This window comes from Lutjanus erythropterus, chromosome 24 (genome assembly GCF_056507025.1).
Source record: "Lutjanus erythropterus isolate fLutEry1 chromosome 24, fLutEry1.hap2, whole genome shotgun sequence".
Lineage (NCBI taxonomy): Eukaryota > Metazoa > Chordata > Actinopteri > Lutjaniformes > Lutjanidae > Lutjanus > Lutjanus erythropterus.
In genome coordinates, this window is record NC_139340.1 from 14482485 (window position 1) to 14496813 (window position 14329).

The window sequence follows — 14329 nt, forward strand, 5'->3', positions numbered from 1 at the left end:
AGGAGCGTGTCGCGCAGACATCTGTGGCAGACAGGACTCCACGGTGCGTAATGCGTAACGGATCCATACTGCGCGCTCCGCGGACTCTGCCGAAGACAGATGCTGAACCGAGCGAGTCGAGGCAGAGAGGCACGGCTGTCAAGTCGGCTGCGAGTGCAGGGCTTCCGGTGGAGATTTTCAAAATATAACCAGCTTTAGTCACGGCTGAATTTCCTCGCAAAGTTCAGTTATTATTGGCACAAATATCTTGAGATATATTTGTTTTTTTTGTCACTTGAGAAATTCTAAAATTCTAAATAATAAAGTGTGGCCATTCTACTCTCAAAATTATGAAAAATCATCTCAAAAGTAATAATAATAATGCATGCAACATCTTCTTCTAGGCAGCATCAAATATGGATAACATTAGCCATGGCATGTCTTATACTACTACTTTACTAACTGTATGCATGCTTCATGGATTTATTGCATTTTAGCTACATAGATCACTATATGGTGGTTGAAACTGAAAACCAGAGTGAGGCAGATTGGGAGGGGGTGGAGCATTTATGGAGGAAGACCAGCAGCAGAAGAGTCTTTTGATTATCAACAGCAGGGCAGCTCAAATGTTTTCATGTCAGTGACCCACAAATGGAGCTCTGCAGTAGATAAGATTTGACTTGGGAAACTCCATATAGGGAGGTTTTAGCTTTTGAATAGATTATAGTACAGAAATATAACTACTTCTGCAGTGTAATCAGTGTGGAAAATTACATGTTTGACTTATTCTACTAATAATAACTTGCAGTATCTTAAATTAATCAAGACCGAAGCTGAAGTACAATCTGATATTATGTCATTCTGTCTGGAAATACCCAAAAATGCATCATGGTCAAGCTAAAAACAAATCCATTTATCTTTGCATCTGGAAAGTTGTTATTTTGGAGAAAACTGTGACAAATGGCCGGCTGTAGGCACAATTACTTCAGCAAATAAATCAGAGCGGAGGGAATTTACTGGGCGAACTGCAGAACCAAAAACTGCAATCGCCTGCCTCCACTGTAAAAATCAGGGGTGATTTTTATTTATGAGTGTTCCCCTTTTACAAATATGCTCTTGAGGGCAGCGTCTGGGTTTGTGTAATACTTGATGTGGAAGCAGAGTTGTGCAATCTGTGTCAAAAGGCTCCACTTGCATCCAACCTCATAAAAAAACAGAAGTATGCAAAACAAATAGAGCGCAGGCCGGTTTTTATCAAGGACACAGTGGCCGAGGAGTGTGAGAGATAATGAAAACCATTTGCTTTGCTCTGCAGGACAGTGTTTTATTGAGACAGACGCAAACTCGCCACATTCTTCTTTAATTTTATATCCAGTATGTGTGATGTGTGGGTTAAAGACACTGAATTCCTCTCTGCTTATCAGATAGTGCCGTAGATATTTAAAGAATGCAGAGAAGTCAGGGGGAACTCACTTTACTCTGCAGATAACAGACTGGGGACTGACTCAGCCATAAGCCCGCACTGGACTGCAGTTTGTGACTCACCCAGTGTTACAGGTGACAGAAAAGAAAAGCTCTTTGATCGGCCGTCCGCTTATCAGATCTGCTCTAAATGACGTTTGGAGGAGCTTGATATAAAAATCTTTGGATCAAATGAAACTGGGGCAGAAGGCGCTTTATTTCATGCTTTTGAACTTTCAGTCATTGTGTTTGCAGCTTATTAAAAGTCTCAGAGGAGCTGGAGCACATCCCAGCATCAAAGCGCAGGTAGACGCTCATATCTCCAAACAAATCACCGGAATTACATAATGTTTGGACTGGGAAGGAAGATGAGTGCATGAGGAACCTGCAAACACAGAATCTGTGAGTCATTATTTGAATATGCATAACAATACTTGTTTAATCAGCTGCATGCCAGTCACTTGGGATCTAATGTGAGGAAGCAACAGCTGATGAAAGCCACTGACTAATAAAAAGTTCTCTCCAAAATCCCAAATATTTCTGCAGGAAATGACGTAAAGCAAAGGACAGGAACATCGTCTTCTGCTGTGGTCTTCCAGTGGTTGTCCCAGCCAGTTGATTTTGGACGGGATGTTTTCATTTTGGAGAGGTAACGTGTCGCCCTTCTCTTGATCTGACTACAAAACTGCAGCAAACTATGAAGGATTTCCCCCAAAAATCCCTCTCGATCATCAGACCCCACCCTCCACCTGTACCCTATTATTTTCTCTTTATTTTGCTGTGCTCGGGACGCTTAACCAGTTTAAAACATCTGGCATCCTGGGAATGAGATTCAACAATCAACTATCTCTCTGGTGCATTCACAGTAATGGAAAAATCCTGCTTATTCTACCTTTAAACAATTTTAATTTGCATGCTATCGTAATGATACAAAGCTGGTTGAAATTTGGTCAAGGTTTCAGTGAAGTCCCCTCTTGTGAATTAGTTTGAAGATGAGTTTCAGATTCCAAAGAGGAGCAAAAAGAAAAAAACCTTACCCACTGAGAAGCATTTTAATTTATGTCTGCATCTGCCAGTGGGACATCACAATGTGAATAAGAATAATCAGATTTCGCCACAGGAGAGACTTGATGTTCTCTGCAATTAGGAGGGAAAAAAATTGTTATCTGCAGTCTGCCAAAATGAGCGTGAAAATATCTGCATCACTGGCAAAGATCCTATTTTTGGATACTTAAAACCCAAAAATGGATCATAGCCCAGTTTAAATATTTTGACAAAAGATATAACCTGATATGTGAGCTCAGTAGCTGTTATGATTTTATCCATGACTCTTAATCAGTGTTAGCGGAAAGCGTTGATGAAGACGGTGTAATACGGTCAAAAGCTCAATACAAATGCTAGTAAAGGGACGATGAGTTGTTTTTGTTTTGTCTGACTGCTGTTTCCAAGGTCAAGACTGAACTTTCTTGCTTAATAATTTAAATGTGCTCTGAACAGAAAGACGACACTGATGCAATTTGTCTTTTTAAAATAACAGAAAACAAAATTAGTCAAATGAAAAATGAAACAGAAAAAAAATCAATATAACATCAATAATTGAGATGGGATTTTCAAGTTAGATAATAGTCTTGCTATTGAACTGTGATGTCTTGAGAAAAACATGCAGACAAAAAAGAAACAGTCCTAAAGGATGGACGTATGAAGAAAAGCTACATTCTTGGAAAAGATGTGGAGGGAATATGGAGGAGAGGAGAAAGACGTAAAGACGGATTTTTTTTTTCCCTGAAAAGCACTGAGTGAAGTTCAGCCGTAAGGTTAGAAGCTGTGTTTTATGGTCCTGTAGGAGGAGCCCATTGTCTCCTAAAATGGTGTTTCAGTGGTCCCAGTGTGACCAGGGCTCACACACACACACACACACACACACACACCATACATGTGGGAGAGGGAGGGAAGCCTGAAGGAGAGCGAAGAAGAAACAGAAGAGAATGCAGAAAAAGGGAAAAAAAATACAAACATTAATGCATGCATTTTGAGATTTGCAGGAACCAGCTCCCACTGCACTTTGGAACACGATCAAATTGTGAAGGCCACTGCAGAGCGGCGTCTGCGTCTGCGCGCCCTCTCAGCCGTCCGTCGCTTCTCATATCATCTTGAAATTGTTAAAACGACGCTGAGACGATCGTGCATCTATTTCAAAGCACTCTCAGGATTTTCCACTGTTGAATTTGGCACGGCGTGTTTCTGTTGATATATCACATCCCCGCTATTAAGCGTCCATCCAGAGAAGAAGCAGCTTGGAATTTAGGCACCAAAAGTGACAGTGAGGAGTATTTACAGCTATTTAAAAATGCATCATGATTTCTTCCTTATCTTTGTAATCCTAAATCACCTCTAATGCACCTATTCTCAATCAAAAAACAACAAAATATAAATGCTTTGGAGCCACACTGCTAATGAGATTTCCAATATTATTTTACAGGGCACATACAGCCTATAATTCCAGTGCTGTATGGCAAAGGCGGGCTGCAAAACGCTAATGTTTACATCGTTCAGCCGGGAGGTGCGGCGCCCTCCTTCCAAAGGCCCAAATGCCTGAGTTGTGAAATCACTGCATCGAGTGGAAAGTATTCTGTTAAAGTGCTTTAAGACGATCCAGTAAATGACAGAGAGAAATCCTGCGAGGGCCTTCGATCTGTTTAATAAACACTCGCAAAATAGATGTCGCAAGGCCCACATCAAAGTATTTGCATGTGTTGCATCACATACACAAGCTCGCCTCGCTCTCAGAGAATGCTGGGTGAAAACTGTGAGCACGGGGTCAAGAGTCGTATCTCGTAAGAGTTCATAAGTCATAATGACAGTTTGAAAGGTTAGTCTCAAGATGTCAGCTTCGTGTTTCCAAATAGCTGCTGAAAATATGAACATCATGCATGATTTCTCACATATGGTCTTTCATTGCTCAAGTCCATTTAAGCCTATTTTTCGATGACTTGATGCATATCAATACAGCACACGACAACAAATAAAGCATATTAGCCTGCCCACATTAGCATTTTGCAAAAAACACTAGTAAGTACAGCCTCACAGAAATGCTGGCATGGGTTTAGACTCTTAAAGAGATATCAAATAATCCTAAATGCCCTCATAAGGCCTTGTCATGCCAGTTTTTAAAATGAATGAACATGAATTTTAACAAATTTGTGTTCAAAATGTGTTCTTATGTGCACAGAATAAAATGTACAGAATAAAGTATGCACATTTCCACATTTAGTCTGGCTTTATTGGCTGTTATTAAAAGAAATTCACAACAATGTCATAAATTATTTCATGTTATGTGTTCTAATGCCAGTTTCTAACTGTTGCCTAATCAGACACAGCTGAAAGAAGAAAACAAATATAAGCAGATGATAACTATGCAGCTGATAAAAGGGAATAAAAGAACTAAACTGGAGTTTCACCCGATGTTTTCCTACTTATTAGCTTGTGGTCTTTGTGTTTTATCTCTCCTTCTTTCACATGATGAACTCTGACCTCGGTTTCACAAGAACTCCGCAGAACGGGTGTAAGAGAAAGAGAATGAGAGAAAGGGGAGCGGGTGGGGAGAGGAGGAGGGGGGGAAATGGTAAAAACTGGGCACACATAAACGAATTTACAGCAGGAGCTGCACAAAGCAGCTCCGGGGGATGACCTCACAACTGGGGAATGTGTGTGTGTGTATGTGTGTGTGAGTAAAAGAGAGAGAGAGAGAGAGAGAGAGAGAGAGAGAGAGAGAGAAAGACAATGTTGGTTCGCTCCTTCACTTGGGAGGTAAATAAGAAGACACACACATGCAAACAAATATTACTCACAAATTATGTCTTGTCAAGTGTCTCAGACCACAGTCTCCATCCAGAGACAACCATAAGATGTTTTTTTCAGAGGAACTGATCACTCAACATCAACCAAACACAGGACACACACACACACACACACACCTACACACACAACGTGACGACAGCGTGGGTCTGGATTCAATCTGGACGCTTCTATCAACAGGCCGACCCATTTGTCCTAAATCTCCATACTCTGTCCTGAGGGCCAATAGACAGAGAGGAGGGGAGAGAGAGAGAGGGGCAGGAGGGGGATGTAAGTTAAAGGAATTTTGGGTACTAGCCCAGCGTGGCTATACGGCTTTCATCTCCATACCACCTCCATCAGACCATGCTTAAAGCGGCGGGCAGGTCGGGACTGTTCTGCGGTGGAACTGCTCGGCCCTGACCTGAGGTCTACTGCAGTCTGCGTGATAGTAAAGTGTGTTTTGCAAGAGTCGGATGAGAGGCGCACTCCATTCGTGCATTTTATCATCTTACCAGCTGTGAATTTGTCAGTCTCTATAGTTTGGTAAGGACGTCGGGTGAGAGCTCTGTGCCTATTCGTACGCGGGTGTACATAAACACACTGCAGGAAAAACAAAAAGTTATCTGTAGCCTCTACACCTATTCAAGATCAAACTGCACATTTTAGAGCGGCCTTTTACTGTGAGACACACCTGTGACATGTATTTCAAGAAATCTGTGAACACGATTTGAGAGAAATTTCCCTTTTGTGTGCACAGGAGAACTTTTTACTTTAACTTTAACAATTTATTCAAAAGGGCATCTATAAATCATCTAATTTAAGGAACCGTTTTAAGAATTTCCTTTCTGATTGTAGTCTGTTGTTTGCCACAAGGAAATATGAGGAACCCTTGCTATTGCATTTGATCAATCTTTTTTTCTATTTTGGGTCAAGTTTGGTTGGCACTTGTTTGTCTGTCCCATGAATTAAACTACATAAAGGTGCAGTAAACGTGTTTCTGGTGTTGTTCCAGTTGGATCGTGCTCTGTTAAAACCAGTATTGTTGACTCTGTCACCTGGTAAGTGGAGTGAATGAGCTGCTACAACCTCTCAAATATTGATTTTCAGGGCAGCACTTCAACTTCATTTAAGTATTTTTCAATCACAGTTTGTGCCACAAGAACATAATCTGACTTTTGGGCACAATGCAAACTGATTCAGGACCAGCATGTGTTTCTTAATGTTTCTGTGTATGCACAGGTGTTACCCATGTCAGCGTGCATACCTCCAGCCTGTGTGTTTTCATCACCCGACTTAATGACGTCATCTCCGAGGAAAGAAAGAAATCAGCTTTTTGTCAGAGAAGTCACTCTTTCCACTCACCTACGTATGTTTATGTGTGTCTGGTCTCGTCTGTCTGTCTCTTCACCCGTGTATATATCTGCCGATCTGACCTTCCACCCCTCAAGCCCATCGATCCATCTTCCTGCCCGCTGCTCTGTCAGCTCTGTCAGAATCCCTAAGCGGGCTAATGGTTTAAACCTTCAGCTTTGTTTAACGGGTTCTACAGGACGGGTCAGTTAAAATTTGCATAAATAAAAACGAATGCAAGGACGTGCCAACCATCTGCAATACACAATATTAAGAAAAAATGTAAAAGTAGGTCCCTAAAGGTTTTGGAGAAACATATGCTGCCATCCAGGCGACTTGCATAACTTATGAGCCTTGCAAACATCTTAAGAGCGAAAGAAAATGCATCAAATCTGTGAGTTTGATTTTAAAATTTGATGATCCGTTGTTGTATTTGTCTGACAGCAGCCACAGAATGAAAATCAATCTCCAAAAAGATGAAAAACAAACTTATCCTGATCCTCATGCAACTAAACGTTTGATTCCTAAACAGAGGTTGTTCTTTTTTGTATTTTTACTGAGATGCATCCTGGGAAATTATATACTGTTTCTTTTTCAGTATGTGTAGAAATAAGAGAGATATGATGAATAAATGACGTGCATCTGTAGGTGTTTGTAGGTGGCTTTTCTTCTGTTTTAGTCTTGCGTCTTCTGATGATGAGGGACGGCGTCACTCATATAAAGCTGACTGGCGTGACGAACACAACCCGTTTGTTCCTCTAGTGCGACAGAAAGGCCTCCTTGTCTTGTCTGCATAATAAAAGCTGTTTTCCACGTAGAGATACCTCGTCTTTCAGCTCCAGCTCCTTCACCTTATAATGCACACGTGCACACACACACACCGACACACACACACACGCGCTGTGTCCTCCACCGCCCACACCTCCTTAATGTTTTCTGCCACAACAGTTGCCATGGTGTCTTAGCTTGCCAGCTGTGCCGGACAGCACAATAACAAGGACATGTGTGTTTCTGTGATAGCGTGTGCATGCGTCCACGTGTCGGCATATAATATGAGGAGCTAATGTCGCCTAATAGCGCATAATGTGCTATGATCCCACAGAAATCAATTATGTATTTCACACGTGGGTAGATATTTGTGTAACATCAAGTCTGACAAAATAATTGCAGAGATTTCTGGATTTTATGTCGTGTGATGCATTCGCTGGCAGCGGGAAAGCAGAAAATAGCTTTTACTTGTTGCCATAGCACCACAGTAAAAGCGTCTGGGTCATTATGGGTAACAGGGAGAGCAATGAGAGATCAGCATGTTCACATGAGCTTAGATTTGGGATACAAAGTCACAGAAATATCTGGAGTTCTTAATATGTCTTTAAAATCCAAATTTCAATATCCAATTCAATAAAATACACTTATGAGACAAAAACAAGCTGTACTTTGTATGAAAGTTCAACAACTGTGTTTGATCCACACAACACAGTCAAACAAACTGTAACTCATCCTTTTCTCTGTCTTGCAAACTGAAAAAAAATGGAGGCTTTCCCACAAATTCAGGCATTTTTCTTTAATAAAAAGTGGCAGCACTTAAGAAAACACAAGCTCCACACCTGCTACAATACGTCAAGTGATCCCCACTTTGAAAAACAACAACAAAAACTCCCTTTTCTCTCGTCTTCTTTCTTTTGTCGCTGACACAGTTCTGCCTGACGCAGGAGGTTTGGAGCGGCTCTTGAGTAAACCAGAGGGAACAGCCGTTGAGGAGTCTCTCACTGTTGAAGCAAATCTCCAGAGACGCCTGAGTGGAGGGTTTGGAATAGCTCGAATAATAGAATAAAATGTCCACTGAGTGATGTGACGTGAGTGTGTTGGCTTAGCCTCCCTCTAGCTGAAGGATAGCATCTCTCCCGGCACATTTATCCAAACACTTTGTGTGCCTGCGTGTGTATTTGCACACAGGCTTTTGTGTGTATAAATCTGCCATCATGGATGTTTAAGATTTATTATCGACCATTCTGGGACATTTTGAAGACCCCTATTCTTCTTTCTGTTTAGCTCTGATAGTGAATCTATGAAAGTATATGAACTCGTTTTGCATAAGCTCACAGAAACTAGATTTTCCTTTTAGTTTAAGTTTAAGATGTTGGCTACATTAACAACCGTGCAAACTGTCAAAGACCCTCAGGGGCCTGAAATAGCCCCGTTTGTTTTTGGTTATTTGCTAAATTCGTGAGGAAATTTGCACCACTAAAGTACATAATGAACCAAGGCAGCGTACATGGTTGTAGACTTTGCATGAGCCAGAATCTAATTGTTATGCCTGACTATTTCTTGGCTGCGTGCAGCAACTTCATGTAGCCTCAGATTGACTGGCAACCGCCATGATATAGTCTGGTGCATCGTACCCTGTTAAACAAACATCAGCAGGCTGGAAGTCAGACACAAGAAGAACAAAGAGAAACACATAAAGCAAGGAAAGAGGACAAAATCAGCCAAGGCAGATGCAAAGTGCCAAGTGGAATCAAGTAGATAGAGGTTATTAATGTCCCTCCGGCCTCATGTGCACCAGGGATTTGAAATATTCTGAAAAGATGTAGGCGTAAAGGGTGGGATAACCATGACTGACAATTTAATGTTCCACGTCCTCTTTTGACAAAATAATTGAGCACAATTAATCTGATAATTTACCTTCTTGATTGTCAAAGTCAAATTGCCTTGGTAATCGCCCTGCTTTCCCTGAAAAATATATGTTGTAGGCAGGATGAGACGGGACAGTATCATTTTTATATTTATTAGAAATCAGCTGGACTGCAGTATTTTTCAAAGTTTGACTGTAAACATTGCACGTCATATCATATCATGTCATATCAGGTTTCCAAGTGTTCTTGAGCCACGGACGATTAGTGTTAATATTAGAAATAAAAGTGGCGAATATTTTGGAAGAATGGGGAGCTTTTCTGTACTTTCTTTTATTTATTTTCATTTTTGTTCCACTTATTTTATTCCTGAGTAATTAATATTTTGTTTGTTAAATTCTTCTTCTTTTTTTCTCACTTTGTTTTGACACGATTATAATCCAAAAGAGGAGCGCTGCCAAGGACAGTCAGTCCTGTGTTGTGGACGGTGACTGATCCGTGTACACAGGAGGGTGATTGGTGGAGCGTCCATCCAATCGCCTACTCGCATTCAAATTAGTTTTCTTAGTGTTTCCAGCTCTTTTGTCAAATCATTTTTAATGCAAATTCGGTTAAAACGAAATCACAAAAGCACCGCTTGCAGAGGCGAGGAGATGGAGACAATATGGTACAACATACACAGCCTCAACTGCCTTTTGTTATCCTGCTCATTTTCCATGATAATCAGCTCAATCTGGCGGCCATTCCGCGTGTTTCCGATGCAAATCAACTCGTCTCATGATCTTTCATGTGTCAGGTGTTTCTCTGAGCGACTACAGGACAGAGTTTCTCTACTTAAAATCTACAATAAGAGGATGTAATCTGAAAATACAAGATCTGAGGACCTGCATGGGACGGACATACTTTCCTCGACCTCTGCCCTTCTCCTCTGCTTTCTCCCTGGAGTTGTATCTCTTTCTCCGCCACACCTTTCTTTGTATTTTAACTCGTCTTTCTTCCCTTGTGTCCTCTTTCTTTAGCGTTTGTGTTTTTGGAGCAAGTCCGCCCCGCCCTTTACCCCATTTCACCCCATCTCCTCTGACAACTGTTGCAGAATGGAAGCCAACAGATCGTATATGTCCTCCTATGAACTCATTTGACCTTTTATGACAAATGAGCGCAAGTGACATTGCTTGGACATACCCTTCATCTGTATTTGGATTCCAAAGAGTTTTCCACTATTCATTTTTTTGCTAGCATGCATGTAATGTATGCACACGCTCACTACAGGTGCGTGTGCGTCCACAGAGCTGCAGGCACACGGTGTGCAGTGTGTTTGTGTAGCTGTATACACAGTGTATGAATGTGTCACTGTGTGATCTCTGCAGCGTGTAAGTCACCTGGCCTAAAACATATCAAACCTTTATCAAAGTCAAACTGAGCAGCCTCAGTTCTTCTCAATTCGGGGGTCTAAATATTTAGTCTGCAGTATAAACACAGCAGCCTTCTAGGAATGCTCTGTTCACAAATGACAGCGACGCTTTTATCCCCCTGCTGATAATACGGGTGCGGGACAGAACTGTTGATTCATCTGAATATGCAACACGTGTAGCCATGGAGTTATTTATGTAACAAGTCATGATCTGTCTTTATCAGATATTTTGAAGCGGCGCCTTAAATCAGTCTGCCCTAAACTGACAAATTAACACACTACAGCGCTATGGTTCTGTAAAATTAAAAATACGAGCATCCAGATATCCCTACTATCATTATTTCTTGTGCTCCATACTAATACCTCTACATATAGGATGGCTTATATATGATTCAGTGTAATACCAAGGGATTACCATTATCTTTAAAGTGATAAAATGTGAATTTGTAGCAGCCCTAAAGTTCAACAGAAGGTATCCATAAATAATATGTGGCTGATCTGTGTAAAGTAACTTGTTAGATTTAATATGAAAAATAGTCAGAACTCCCAGGCGCTAAGTGGACAACCGTAGACGCTCTACATCAGCCTTAGTAAATTAATGAAATGGCACAAGTCCTGTGGCGCACAAAGCAAAACATTTGAATAATTCAAAACCAGCATCTCTGTCCAAAAATCATGACCCAGTTGCTCAAAATAATCCACAGTTTCATGCAGGAACTACTTTCTTTTTACAGTAGAATCTACCACAAGGTCTGTGAATTGTCCCTTTAACAGCTGGGCAGCAAATGTTACTCGAACAAGAATAAGTAAAGATTTTGTTGGGGACTATTTCCAGCTGCGGATGGATACACATTGAGTGTACCTGAGAATATTTATGGAGGCAAGACAGCATATGAGGGATTGACTCAAAATAAACTACAGTGGTCGTGTCTGTGGTGATGAAAGAACATGTCACATGTGGCTTATTTGTGTTCTGAATGGTTTTTGTGCAGCTTTTGTAAACTCAGTCCACACGCACATGCACACACACACACACACACACGCACTAATGCACAAAAGCTTTATGTTCTGAGGAGGCTTTTAATTTCCCAGACAGTATTGTCATGTGGTTTAACATGAGCTTCACCGGGCAGACTCAGTGTTTGTGTGTGTGTGTGTGTGTGTGTGTGTGTGTGTGTGTGTGTGTGTGTGTGTGTGTGTGTGTGTGTGTGTGTGCACGCGTGTGTGCTTGGGTGGAGGCGTAGGATGAGAAGAATAAGAAAGAAAGTGGAAGGAGAGAGACAGGAGGTGGGGGATGACAGATCCATCCCATCTCTTTTTCTTCCTCTGGAATGCAGCTGGAATCCAAGCTCGACTCCCCTGTTGGCTCCACCCACACTCCCACCACCTCATATCATGCTACACACACACACACACACACACACACACACACACACACAAACACACACACAAACACACACATGCTTAGCACTAATTATTCCCTCTGTTAGGTCATTTTAACCATGAGATAGGTGGTTGCCTGTTCAGACCTGTCCAGCTGATATGTAGCCTCATGTGCACTTGTTTTTGTTGTGTGTGTGTGTCTTAGAGATGAAAGAAGTTCACAAACTCACTGTCTGCACTGTTTTGCGTAGTTTAGTTTTTAGTTTTGAATCAAATTCAAACTCCATTAGTTTCGAAATAAACTTTATAAAGGGGTTGAAGGAAAAAAGCTTCAAAAATCTGCATTTCAAAAACACAGTTTACTTGATTTGACTGAAAATGAAATGGTTGCAATTGAAAATATAAAATTATTAACCCTTACTCGCTTTCTCTTTAAAGGTAGAGACTGTAGGATTTGTCTGAGCTGTGCATAAATGCATTAGGATGGCAAATACCAACGTTTTGGGTTGGTGAAATGATCCGAGCACAGCAGAACAGGAAAAAAATAAAGAAATACAGCCAGAGGGCAGGGTCTCTGCAGATACAGACACCAGTGATGATTTAAAAGGATGCCTGGATGGGTTAGTTCTTTTGCATAATTGTGTGACTTTGGTTGTTTAAAAGTTTTGCTTGGATTCAACAAAATCACACACACAAATAAGCAGCAGGTAGACCAGCAACTGCAGGTGTTCTGCACGGTAAAATGACTGATTTCATCCATGGAGTTTGGTTGGTTCATCTACTGCAGATAACACACTGATGATGGATGAGGACCTCATACAACCCAAATTCAAATATTCTGCACGATCCCTTTAAGATCTTTGTTGCACTTGTTGCCTCTAGCCAGCCAGTAGCACAGTGGTAAATAAGACAGAAAGAAAGTAATGATCCTCAGAGTTTTTGCCCGTAAAACATGACACACTTTCCACAGTTTGTTTTGAGCTGCAAGGAAATGTGCTGAGAGCTGATGTATTTCTCAAAAATGTAAATGTTCCATTTAAGTGCCACTCTCAATAACATTATGCAGCCATGATGTCAGGTACGGCATGAAGAATAGTTAAGGTAAATGACGTCCTGCACCTCTCAACGTCTTTATTGCCATTTCCAATTCTATTTATCATTTCAGCCGACGTTCCTCTTGTCTGAGTTTTCCATTGCCGAGAAACTCGCACCAATTGCGTCAGAGCCTTTGAACGTATAAACTATCTCTTAATGCTTATGTTCGAGGAGGATGCTTTCTTTGTTCTCACTCCTACAGCCAGGGTCAGCGCCGTGTTTACATCACCGAGTTGTTGCCATGGCAACAGACAGAACCTCGCAGTCAGAGTGAGCCTGCAGAGTTGGATTCAGAAATCCTTTAAAGTAATGTGAAACAAAGCAAAACAGGACGGACGGGTTTGCGGCTCCGGCGTTATCCATCTCTCTTCTCAGCCGCTTTCATATCTTGAAAAAAGAATACAGTAACTCTCGCTCAGCTTTTCACACATTAAAACAAATTCTTTCAAATCAATGTGATGTCTAATATGTGTTTTCTATTAATCTTAACACACTCCATGCTGCTGTGCAACTGGGCTGACTGTGGAGTCCACCAATATGATAGCAGAGTGACCTGTGATCCTACATGGGACTGCATCTGCAGGTTGTTATATAAACTTAAGTTTTACCAAACATGAAATAATTGTCTCTGTTCTTAAAATTAATCAGTCCTGTAAAAAAAAAGTTGAGAAAAATCAAAATTTCAAGGCAGTTGCCTTCACTAGATTTTCAAATTTTGAATCAAAGTCAAACTCTTTTAACTTTGATAAAGTTTTCAAATAAACTAAACAAAGTTTTGCTGACTTATAATCTTTTGTTGAGATAATTTACTTGTCTTCTTTAGATAAAACTGAATCTTGTGAGTTTTAGAAGCCGCCTGTGAACCTGATTTGGATGCTTGAATATTAAATTAAAAACTATCTCAACAAAAACTCTGACAACTTCAAGCTGACACATTTGCATGCTCTTATTATGTAATATTATGATTTGAATTTAGCTCATCATAGATGTCACCTGCAAGTTTGGGAAACTGTGATACAGAAATGCTAATGATGTACCACCAGAGAACGCTGACAAGCTGATTAAATTCATCGTAAAATGTCCTACTCTTGGTCAAACGTCTTTAAAAACATATACCTCATTCGCAATGCGAAGGTGGGAAGCTCAAATCAAAATGCTGTTATCAAAAGGACAATGTTGC

General features: G+C 40.9%; 1 protein-coding gene across 1 annotated transcript in view; it reads right to left on the reverse strand.

Annotated features, from left to right (window-relative positions):
- LOC146304821 (rho GTPase-activating protein 6-like) overlaps positions 1-14329 on the reverse strand; it is a 78281-nt gene that overhangs the window by 45311 nt on the left and 18641 nt on the right. The window lies entirely within an intron of this gene.